This window comes from Eleginops maclovinus, chromosome 14, assembly GCF_036324505.1.
Source record: "Eleginops maclovinus isolate JMC-PN-2008 ecotype Puerto Natales chromosome 14, JC_Emac_rtc_rv5, whole genome shotgun sequence".
NCBI lineage: Eukaryota > Metazoa > Chordata > Actinopteri > Perciformes > Eleginopidae > Eleginops > Eleginops maclovinus.
The window spans coordinates 14,001,978-14,014,297 of NC_086362.1; positions in this window are offsets into that span (position 1 = coordinate 14,001,978).

Sequence of the window (12,320 nt, forward strand, 5' to 3'; positions counted from 1 at the left end):
CAATAATTTGCGCTTGCTTCCAAAATTCAATGAAAAAGACCCTGATTCATTCTTTTCATTATTTGAGCGAATAGCGGAGTCGAGGAAATGGCCGGAGGGTGATCAGGCGTTAATGTTACAATGCGTCCTGACCGGTAGAGCCCAGGAGGCGTACTCAACTTTGAGTACTGCTGATTGTAAAGTGTACAAGCGAGTTAAGTCTGCGGTGCTTAAAGCATATGAGTTGGTGCCTGAGGCGTACCGACAGCGGTTCCGTGGTTGGAAAAGAGGAGATAAACAGTCTCATGTGGAGTTTGTGCGAGATCTGACAGCCCATTTTGGTCGTTGGTGTGCAGCGTCTGAGGTGGACACGTTTGAGAAACTGTGCGACCTGGTAATATTAGAACAGTTTAAAAACTCTGTACCTAAAAATGTGGCTACTTACCTCACAGAGAATAAAGTAGGTACTCCTGGTCAGGCGGCCGTGTTGGCCGATGAGTACGTGTTGATTCATAAAAGCAATTTCAATGCGGTAAGTTCAGATAATGTGCGCAGAGAGAGTTATGGTCATCAAAAAGGTGCATCAGACTCTTATGCTAGGAGTGAGCATGGCATGCGAGAAAGGCAGGCAGAAGGTAGAACGTGTAATTACTGTAAAGGCAGTGGGCATTGGAAGAGTGAGTGTCCAGTCCTCAAATCAAAAAATAAATTCTCTGGTACGCAAGTAAGACCAGCGGCTTTGGCCAGTTCACTCAGCCCAGCGGTAGTGGTTGAGGAGCAGGTTGAAGCCAGGCAGCAGAAGAGCATGGAGGATTTTGGACCATTCATTTCTGAGGGTTTGGTCTCTTTGCCGGGTAGTGTTGAACAGGTGCCAGTAAAGATACTGCGGGATACCGGCTCATTGGACTCATTTGTGTGCAAGTCTGTCTTACCCTTCTCGTCGGAGACTGACACAGGAGACTTTGTGCTGGTCAGAGGAATGGGGATGGTGGTGTTCCCTGCACCTGTGCATAGGCTGTGTCTTGACTCAGGTTTGGTGAAGGGAGATGTTGAGATGGGTGTGCGCACTGAGTTGCCAGTGGATGGGGTGGACATAATTCTGGGGAACGGTCTTGCTGGGGCGCAGGTGTGGGCTGATGGTCCTCCTCCCAATATAGTCACTAAAAGTGTGCCTGGTCAAGGTCAACCAGACAGTGTATCAGATGTTGCAGTTGTGTATCCAGTCTGTGCTGTGACGCGTGCCATGACCACTGCGTGTGACGCACAGAGTCTTGCTACCAAAAAGTCAGAGTTGGAACCTGCTGAAGTTTGTGTGACTTTGCCTGATCAGTTTAAGTCTATGTCACGATCTGAGTTGGTTGAAGAACAGGAAAATGATGATAGTTTAAAAGAACTGTTTGACAAAGCACTTTCGCTTGGTGAGATACTTAGTTCTGCTCACGGCTATTTTATTCAGGGAGGCTTATTGTTTAGGAAATGGGTGCCTCATGGAGAAGCTTTTGTTGGGGAACCTGTTTTTCAGTTTGTAGTGCCGAGTAGGTTTCGGGACTTGGTGTTGCAAACTTGTCATGATAATGTAGCTGGGCATCCAGGGGTAAAGAAAACATATGACCGGGTGTTGCGGTACTGTTTTTGGCCCCGCCTGAAGCGTGATGTCTCAGCATATGTCAAAACGTGTCATACATGTCAGTTAACCGGCAAGCCAAACCAGTCAATCAGACCGGCTCCACTTTGTCCAATTCCTGTGGTTGAGCAGCCATTTGCACATTTGATTATTGACTGTGTCGGGCCGTTGCCTTGTTCAAAACTAGGTCATAATTATTTGCTGACTGTCATGTGCCAGGTAACCAGGTATCCAGCGGCGTATCCACTCCGAAATATATCTACTAAATCAGTGGTGAAAGCTTTGACACAGTTCATTTCGGTGTTTGGGATTCCCAAAATTATTCAGAGCGATCAAGGCTCGAATTTTACATCCGGAATGTTTGCCGAAATACTGCAGCAGCTTCACATTAAGCATAATAAAGCTTCGGCTTATCATGCGCAATCACAGGGCGCCCTAGAGCGTTTTCATCAAACGCTGAAGTCCAGGGCCGGGGTGGGCCATTTTCTCAGTCTGGGAATTTAATTCAAATTCAGGCCACTCTGATATGGAGGAGGAATTTGAGTCCATAAAAAGATAAAACAAACAAAAAACAATTCTCTCTCAATGCTTTTTATTTGTTTTAAACAAAGGTATATAATACTTTGCGTCACTTTAACAATATATAATTCAAATTCAAATAAAATAAAGATAATGATAAAGAAGAAAAGTTATTTCACAAATCAAACTGCACATACTGTATTTAAGATTAAAACAGCAAAAGTTTCCTCAGCAAAGTGCTTGTCTTTGCGAATTCGTTAATGACAGTGTCATTGTCAATGGACATCAAAATGTCCTTTTCAACACACATGAGCATAAATGCATCAAGGAGTTCCTGCGACATTGAGCTTCGTAGCCTGGTTTTCACACATTTTAAGGCAGAGAAGCTCCGCTCGCATGCAACCTGGGTGGTTGAAAGAGTCAAGAGAAACTTATAAGCCAACCCGATTACATGGTAAGCATCTGTGAGGAGGTTACATTGTGTGAGGATCAAGTACGCAGATAGCACAGTTTTTGCAAGAAGAGCATGTCCTGCTCTCCAGCTCAAATTCTGGCTCCATGTATGAAATTCCACTACCCTCCTCATCAGTCTGTGTGACCTCTCTTCCTGTCCTGACCACATAATCCTCCAGAGGAGACTTTTTCAGTCTCTCCCACTGGGATGCCAGGCTATACAGCTCGTCATGCAACCTGCTGACAGTCGCTCTGTCATCAAACCTCAATACACACTTGCTTAACTCTTGCAGTGCTGTACTGGGGATTCCGTTTTCCCTCAACTCAGCAAAGTTGTTTGGGTCAAGGCAAGCAAAATCTGAGGCAAGTGTTGCATTGGCTGCAAACCTCCTGTTGATACTGCCAGCAACTGTGTCCAGAATAACATTATGGACCTTGACCTCAAATGCAGTATAAGGTGAGACTGGTGGGTCATCTTCCTGGAGCTCTCCTGGCATTCTTTTCTTTTTTCTGAGTCGTTTTTCTGGGAGAGAACTCTCCACAACAAGTTCACTGTCTGCCTCTTCCAGTTTCTTGTTGGCCCAACTCACAAACACATCAGCTGCTCCTTTAACTCCCTCAAAGTCCCTGGCAAATGTTTTGAGGCTTTCCTCTGTCCCCTCAACCAAACGCTGAGCTGACAAAATATTCATCCCATGTGTCTGTAAATACTTGGATAGAGGGGAGGTGTGCCTGAAGATGCGGAGGAAAATCTGGGCTGTGAGTATAACCTCATATCTCAAAAGGGTTTCCACATGCCCCTTTGCTTTGGCCCTGACCACTGACTTCATAGTGTCATCCGCTTCAATTGCCACCAGGGTCAACAAGAGGTCAACATAGAGAGCATCCCTTGGATCGCCAAAGCTCCCAAACACTGTTGTAAGGGCCTGATCCTTAGCCCACCACCTTGTAGCTCCTATTGGAGCCAATTTCCGGTGACGTCTGTCCTCACTCATCTCCTCCCACTTTTGCATGCGTTTCCACGACTCCTTCAGAAACACTGCCACATCATTCAGAATGGAAAAAAGTGATGTGCTTTCAACCACACTGCCTGTTGTGTCTGTCAGAACAAGATTTAACACATGGGCATAACACCACATGTGAATCTGTGTAGGAGCCAGTTCAGAGAGCAATGCTGAGAACCCCTGATATTGGCCTTGCATATTGGCAGCACCATCAGTGGAGTTGCCCACACATGTGCCAATATCAATGCTGAGATCATCCAAAGTCTGTTTCAACAGGTCAGTGAAATGCTGCCCTGTGGACTTCTCACAATCCACCACAGCAACCAGTCGCTCATGAATCACATCTGTCACATACCTTAGTATGACAGAACATTGGTCTGTGGATGACACATCCTGAGTAGTGTCTATCTGTACCGAAAACATGCCTGCCTCTCTGACCTCATCAGCGATTCTGCGTTTTATCAGCATTTTGAGTACATCCACCACTTTGTTGACTATGTCCTTGGAAAAAAGTGTCACAAGAGACCCTCTTCCTTTTCCCCCACTGTCATGGTGAATTTTGCTTTGCTCAATGCAACTGCTAATGTGTTGCTGAAGACAGGGATCATATCGGCCCAAAAGCAGTAGCAACTCTAAAAAGTTGCCATGATTGACTGCAGTGTTTTCTAGGGTGTAAGCAGCCTCTGCCTTATCCCCTCGATAACTAAGACCACATTTTCCAATGACTTCAACCACATCAACAATGCGTTCCATTACCTGGCGCTTCTGTTTAACTTTCTCATGATGTAAAGACATCTGTTTGCCTGCCAAAAGGCTGTTTACATTTGCATCTTTAGCCATCAGAAAGTAAGCATCTGCACAATTCCTATGTATCTTACTTTGTTCATGCTCTTCAATGCGCTGATGGATATGTTTCCATGCCTTCATACCACCCTTAATGAAGGGATTGTTTGTTTTAGCAGGTGGCGCAAATGCCAAACAAACAGAACAGTACAGTGATTCTGTTTTGTCACTGAAAGTCAACCATTTGCGGTTGGTGCCTTGTTTGTTGTAGAACACTTTGGCTACAGGGGGTGTTGTGGGCTGCTGAGGATGGAAACTAAAAAACATTTGTAGGTCTTGTCTCTGAGGACGAGAAAAATAATCAAATGCCTCCTCATCTATGCTATTGGCTGCCTGTGAGATCTCCTGCTGCACTCCTGCTGTTTCTAAGGTTCCTCGAGCCTCCCTCTCAGCATCTGACTCTCCTATATTATAGCAATTAGTCACATAGACAATTATTGATTAATTATTGATTGAAGTGATTACTTATTTCATTTGGGCTTATTTTGATGCATTTCAAGTAATTAGTTCGTTTTAAATCCTGCTACCTGTTTCCTCTGTGGTCCTGGCCTCTCCATGCCTACTGCATTCTCCTTCAGACTGCACCTGATCCTCTGAGGCTACAGAAAATGTTCATTAAGAGTTGTCTATGTTGCTAGAAAACATGACACACTTTATTTATCCTTTTATTCACTGATTAATTCATTTATTTATTTACTGTAATTGTGGTTGTGTTAAATGATTTGCATGATTTAGTCTACCACCCTACCATGGTTTTCTTCTCTATGCCAATATTTTACATCACAAATGTCTATCTTGACTAACTACAGTATCTTCCTCTACCTGGCCCTTCAGTAGTCGTGCCCTCCTTGGGATCATCAGTAGCACTGGAAGTGGTCTGCTGAGCTGTTGCTAGAAAACAATCGATAACAATAAAAACATATATTTAATAGTGAGTTGATAACCACAGTGTGCGCGCCTCTGTGGAAATGCACGATATGACGGCGAGACGAAATAGGTTACAGTTGCAGAGGAGATAAGCGTGACAGCACATTTGAAACTGTTTGTCAAAAAATGGAAAAATGGAATGTAAAGCAAGTGTTCGGTTCGTTTACACACAGCAAGCACGGGACGTGAACATCTCTGCATCTGCATTCGTGCTCAGTCCGAAATGGATAGAAATCGACAAAAAAACAGATTCTTCCTTTCACATCAAAGCGTCGTGCCCGCGCGGTGTCCGGATAAGTGCTCATTGCAACTTGAAAATAGAACAGTCTATTCCCTGCACGGGTCTGAGCGGGCTCAGCTCACATTATAATAAATGGGAGGGGAAGGCTTGAACATGAAACATGATGCTGATTCCCGCAGATAGAACGCGCGTGCAGACTCTCCAGTAATTAAAAAAGGCAACTAAACACCCCAACGTGCTCGCGCTGCCCCTGTTCCTGCACACGCGAACCATGTACAATATTTGCATACAGCACTTCTAAATAATTATATTTATTTTAATTGCATGTTTGAGATGCATTTAATAACAAATATCAAACAACAAATGTGATCGTCCCTATTTAATATTGCGTTAGTAACCACATGTGCGCGCCTGTGGGAATGCAGGCTACAGTTGATGAGGAGATACAGTGTGATAAAGCGTTAAGCAATTGTTCATCAGAACTGGAATGTAAAGAAAGTGTTCGGTTCTTCTTTGAATATAGGAATACACTTCTAAATCATATAAATTGTGAGATTTTACATATTTAACAACAAAAGCAGTCAGATGACAGTTGAGTTGACATTGCAAACGTTCGCCACGTTATAGCCTATTTGATCAAATTCACAACCAGGCCTATTATCCATATCTCTCAGTAACCTACCAGCTTGTCTTGAGAACATATCTGTCAATTTGGCACATTTGGCTGCCACCTCCTGTCTTTTTTTAAGCTTAGCCCTCTCCGTTCCACCTGGCCTCTTTCTACCCTCCATCACTGACGCGCTCTGTTTCGCGCCGTTGTTATTTAAAAGACGAGCCGTGGGCCAAACCATCTGAAACATTTGGGAGGAGAGAATTCCCTTACATGGTAGAACCTATTTAATCTGCTGTGATGCAGCAGGCGGCTGCGCTGCTATGGTGAATTTATGCAGACTACAGTTGAATTGATATTAATGCAAAAATAAGATAAGTGACAAAAATTAGTTACAACTATTTTCCCCATGGGCCAATCAGGCCAGGTCGATGGTTTGGGCCGGGAAAGGTCCCGGATAATACCATTGCCACCCCGGCATTGCTGAAGTCTTTACTGCGCTCTTATTGTACAGAGCTGGGGTGTGACTGTGAGGAGGGGTTGCCGTGGCTCCTGTTGGCAGCGAGAGAAGTGGTTCAGGAGAGCACAGGTTTTAGACCTAATGATTTGGTGTTTGGTCACAAGGTACGGGGTCCCATGGCTGTGTTGGGAGATAGCTGGGAAATAACAAATCCTCCCCAAAATTTGCTTGACTATGTCAATGGCTTCAGGCATAGGTTGGTTTTGGCGGTTGAAAGTGCAAAAGAGAAATTGGTAAAGTCACAGCACAAAATGAAAGCTCTGTATGACAGGCGTGCAGAGCCTAAGCGGTTTCAGGCTGGTGACCAGGTTTTGTTTTTGCAACCTATTGTGACTTCTCCCTTTGAGGCAAAATTCTCCGGTCCGTACACTGTAGTACGGCAGGCTTCAGACTTGAATTACATCATTGCCACTCCAAACTCTAGGAAAGCCACTAGACTGTGTCATGTGAATTTGTTAAAACCTTTCTACGGACGTCAGACAGTGGGGAAAGGGGAAAGTGGGAGTGGTATGGTTAATGCTTCTGTTTGTACATCTGCAGTTCTGAGCTCATCTCCGGCAGTCAGAATGGAGGAGAGTTCGACCACTGATGTGGTTTTGCAAGGGCGATTGAAAAATTCAGAGTCACTGAAAAATTTGGATAACATGTTGACAAATTTGGATGATAAACAACGTGCTGAGTTGGGTGCCCTTATTAAAAGCTATCCTGTTCTGTTTTCAGATGTACCTTCTCGCACACATCTTATTGAGCATGATGTGGATATTGGTGATGCAGCACCTATAAAGCAGCGTTTTTGTCGGGTTTCATCAGATAAGCGCAAGCTTTTAGACAAAGAAGTTCAGTATATGTTGGACAATCATATTGCTGAGCCGTGCGTTTCAAGTTGGGCATCGCCGTGTCTGTTGGTCAGTAAGCCGGACACAACTTTTAGGCCATGTACTGACTTTCGTAAAGTTAATAACGTTACGAAGCCAGATGTGTTTCCTCTTCCCCGCATGGAAGACTGTATAGATCAGGTGGGGTGTGCCGTTTATGTGACTAAGTTTGACCTTTTGAAAGGTTATTGGCAGGTTCCCCTGTCTAAGCGGGCACAGGAAATTTGTGCATTTATTACACCTTCTGGTCTGTATAAGTACACTGTTATGCCATTTGGCCTGCGTAATGCACCTGCAACATTTCAGCGCCTCATGAACCAGGTTGTGGCGGGGCTGGATGACTGCGCAGTGTACCTTGATGACGTGGTAATATACAGTGATACATGGTCTGAACATATTCAGCGCATTCGCGCATTGTTGGACAAATTGGTCTGGGCAGGGTTGACTGTTAATTTGGCAAAATGCGAATTTGCGAAGGCCACAGTCACCTATTTGGGTAAGGAGGTCGGTCAGGGCCAGGTGCGTATGTTACAGGATAAGGTGGATACAATAGTAAGATATCCCCCTCCAACCACCAAGAAAGGGCTAATGCGCTTTTTAGGGATGGTGGGATACTACCGAAGCTTTTGTCAGAATTTTTCAACAGTTGTAGAGCCTCTGACGGCACTTTTGAAGAAAGATGCACACTTTGTGTGGTAGGACAGATGTAGACTGGCGTTTGAAAAGGTCAAGGCACTTTTGTGTGCAGCACCTGTGTTGGATGCCCCTCGGCTGAATGAGGTTTTTTCCCTGCAGGTGGATGCATCTGCCAATTGGCCACACCTGTGGGGGTATAGGGATCCAGAGTTTTAAGGGCTGGGTAGCCATGTGTTCAGTGGTCTCTTTGCTGCTTCTAGGCTGAGCTTTGGGCTCAGTCTTCCACTCGCCATGTGGTCTTAAGTATAATTTCTTTTGTTTAAGTATAATCATTTATGTTTACTTTAACCAGTAAAAATGAGTTACTAATAAATTAGTTTTTGTTTATTTCATGTGTGGACTCCCTTTATTTTGCCACTACCTGACCCGGTGTGTGACATTATACACACCATTTAACACGTTAACAATAACAATTGAAGCCAGACTGCTGGTTTAAGGGTGTCTTGCGTCTGTTTTAGTTATGAGACAAAGAGGAGCTGAAATAGCAAAACGCTACCGGGAGCGCCGTGATGCTGACCCTGACAGAAAAAGACAGTATCTTGAAAAAGAGAGGGTCAGGTGGAAGAAGGACAGAGACACTGAAGAGAAGGACAGAGACACTGGAAAGAAAAGGGCATTGATGAGCTGAGTGAGCGAGAGAAGAGGGCAAAAAGAAAGAAGTGGAGAGAGGCAAAAAAAGCAGCCAGAGCAAAGTCCAGGGCCAGCGCTTTGCTTTTGTCGGAGACACCACCCAGCACTCCTGAAACTCAGCCCGAGCCAGGGCCCTCCAGGTTAGAAGTTGTTAAGTTTGTAAGAGATTAAGGATTTTTCATTACATCTCAAATATGATGAGAGGAAGGGGGGAGGGGAGAATACAGAAGGGAACAGGTGCAGAGATGGAAACCTGGCTCCTTGGCCAATACTGCGCGCAGGCAACTTGTGTGAACATTTGCCCAAGAGTGGGTGTAAGGCACATTCTCTCTTAGTTCTCTCTAGTTTTGTGCCCTCTATGTTTTACAGCACATACACACTTAAAGCCCAATACCTCATGCCCTCACATACAGGTATACCTCCTCCAGCAATACCAGTCATACCTCCTCCCCATTTCTGCCAGCACAGTTCATAGTACCCACACATACAACCCCTGGAAAGTTTTAGCACTTCTGCTAACCTAACCACCCCCCCCCCCCCCCCCACACACACACACACACACACACACACACATACATTCATAGTACCCACACATACAACCCCTGGAAAGTTTTTACGCCCCCCCCCGTATCCTAGGTTTGGTAAGAGTGTACACATACTGCGGATGGACAGACAGTATGTGTACACATACATGAAATTTAATGAAATGAGAACAGGGAATGAAAGTGAGAATAGAGGAGGGAGAAAAGTATGTATAGAAAGGTAAAGTCATGATATAAAAAAATTGATATGTTTAAAGAAAATCCTTATAATTATCTTGTTTTCCAGACAAAGACGCAGAGGGGAAAGTATGCGAAGGAGTGCAAAGAAGAAACTGAAAATTAAGATAGCTGAATTGGAGGCAATCCTGGCAAAGGAGAGAGCCAAAGCGCAGAAATACAAAAAGAGATATCAGAGGGCTAAGAAAGAAGGAGCTTCCACCACGTCACGACGTACAGCTGTAAAAGCTTTGTTGGGCCCTCAGAAGGTCAGGTCTCCTGTCAAAAAGGCTCTACTTTTTCACGCTGCTTTAGTGGAAGATATCAGATCCAAATACAAAAAATCAAATGCAAACAAGGAAAAGCAGCTGATCGCTAAAGTTGTGACTGGAAACATAGTGAAAAAGTACAAGCTCCAAAACTATGCCAGGTCAGCTTTTGGGTACTCGAAGAAGAGAGCCATACATCTTCCTAGCAATCTCACCTACAGTGGTAGAAGAAGTGTCCATCAAATGCAGTTAAGACACAACATTACATCTTTTTTCCTGCGAGATGATGTCAGCCGAATGACAACCGGTCGCAAGCAAACCATTACACTGCGAAAGAAGAAGATGCAGAAGAGGTTGTTAACTAACACAAGAAAAAATTTGTACCTGGGAAATGTGTCTTACGCCACATTTTGCCGCTGCAAACCATTTTGGGTGGTAAGCCCTTCACCCTCTGACCGGGATACATGTTTATGCAAGAAACATGAGAACTTGCAATTCATGACGGATGCTTTAAAGAGCTGTGGGTTGCTGCCTCACCGAGATATTGAACAACTGGCTCAGGAAACCATGTGTGATTCCAAAGCGAAGGCCTGTGCATATGGGGAGTGCAGGGAATGCCTTTATACATGTCAGCCCATGCTGCGGTCTCCTGGACAAGATGGTGTCACTTTTTGCCAGTGGACCACTGAGAAAATTGAAAGAGATGACAAAACCTCAACAATTACCATCAAGAAGGTATTGGAAATGTCAGAGGATGAACTAAGCACACAGTTCCACAACAGCCTTTTCCAATTCAGGCGCCATATTTTTAACATCAAATGGCAGTATGACGTTTACCGTAAGATTCGAAACAACCTGAGTGTCACTGAGTGTCTTATACATATCGACTTCAGTGAAAACTACTCCTGCAAATACAGCAATCTCTCTCTCTCTCTCTCTCTCTCTCTCTCTCTCTCTCTCTGTCTGTCTGTCTGTCTGTCTGTCTGTCTGTCTGTCTGTCTGTCTGTCTGTCTGTCTGTCTGTCTGTCTGTCTGTCTGTCTGTCTGTCTGTCTGTCTGTCTGTCTGTCTGTCTGTCTGTCTGTCTGTCTGTCTGTCTGTGTGTGTGTGTGAAGGACCCGCGGATCGAACGTGCCATTGGTGTATGTAAAAAGACTGTGTCCACCTTTTTTACAGCTGGAAGAAAAGAAGAGACATGAGTGAAGTACAGGCTGAGCTTGGTCTGCCCACTCACCAGCTAATACCGGAGTCCCAGACCAGATGGGGTTCACGCCAAAGAATGATTGAGAGATTTCTCGAACAGGAGAAGGCTGTAGGCCGTGTCCTGGGAGGACACGGCCTACAGATCTTGCCCACTTGGCAAGATCTGGATGAGTCAATAAATAAAGCTGTAAAACCACTCCAAGAATTTACTCCATCTGTTCAAAACCAGTCTCCTACAGCCAGAGGAGGAAGACACAGAGCTCACTAAAACAATAAAAGGAAAGATAACGCAGTACCTTGACAGCGACCCTGTGGACATGTCCTCACTGATTGAGCCAAGGTTCCGCACAACCTATATTGACCCAGACAAGGTGGAACAAGTCAAAAAATGAGCAGTTGCTGAACTCATGTCTCTACCTGCTCCTGCCAACAACAGTACACCAGAGCAGACATGCCAGAGTTCAGCATGAGTCTGTCTCCTGTTGTTGAGCCCTTCATTAAAGGGATGGCAGGAGAGCAGTGGCAGTGACTCCACCTTAATTGGAGTGGCAGATCTTTTGCTCGAGATTGTGACGACCCTAATCAAGGTCATTTTGTCTGCTTGTAAGGGCATGAAGACATCTGTCTCTCAGGAGAGCATCAGGTCCAGTCTGGGGGACACGCTCTCCCAGATTATTGCCCAAGCTCTGGACGTTTAGAGCCAGATGGAGGGTGACAGCCAGGAGCTTTTGACGAGTTGTATTATCAGAGAGGTGACAGAGAACGGGAACTCCTAACCCTAATTCACAATGCGCTCTGCTGAGAATGTGATGAGCCAGCACATTGTACCCCCCCGCAGGCTTAATATTATAGTGGGTCACCTCTGCACAATGCTGAATGCATTTGCAGGAAAAATTAGTATTGGGAAACGCCACCTTAGAGCACATGAGAGAAAACATAACTCAACCTTTCTTCTTGCAAAAACAAAGGAATTGTTATATTAAGCCAAAATTCAAGTAAAAGTAGAAAGTATTCTCATCAAAGTATGCTTAGTAGTGACAGTAAAAGTAATCATTGTTTGATTGGTCCATTTCAGAATAATATCTCTGATATGTTTTATAATTATTGATCATTAAAGTGTTCTCAGAGCTGGTAAAGGTGCAGCTAGTTTGAATGGCTTTGTATACTGCAG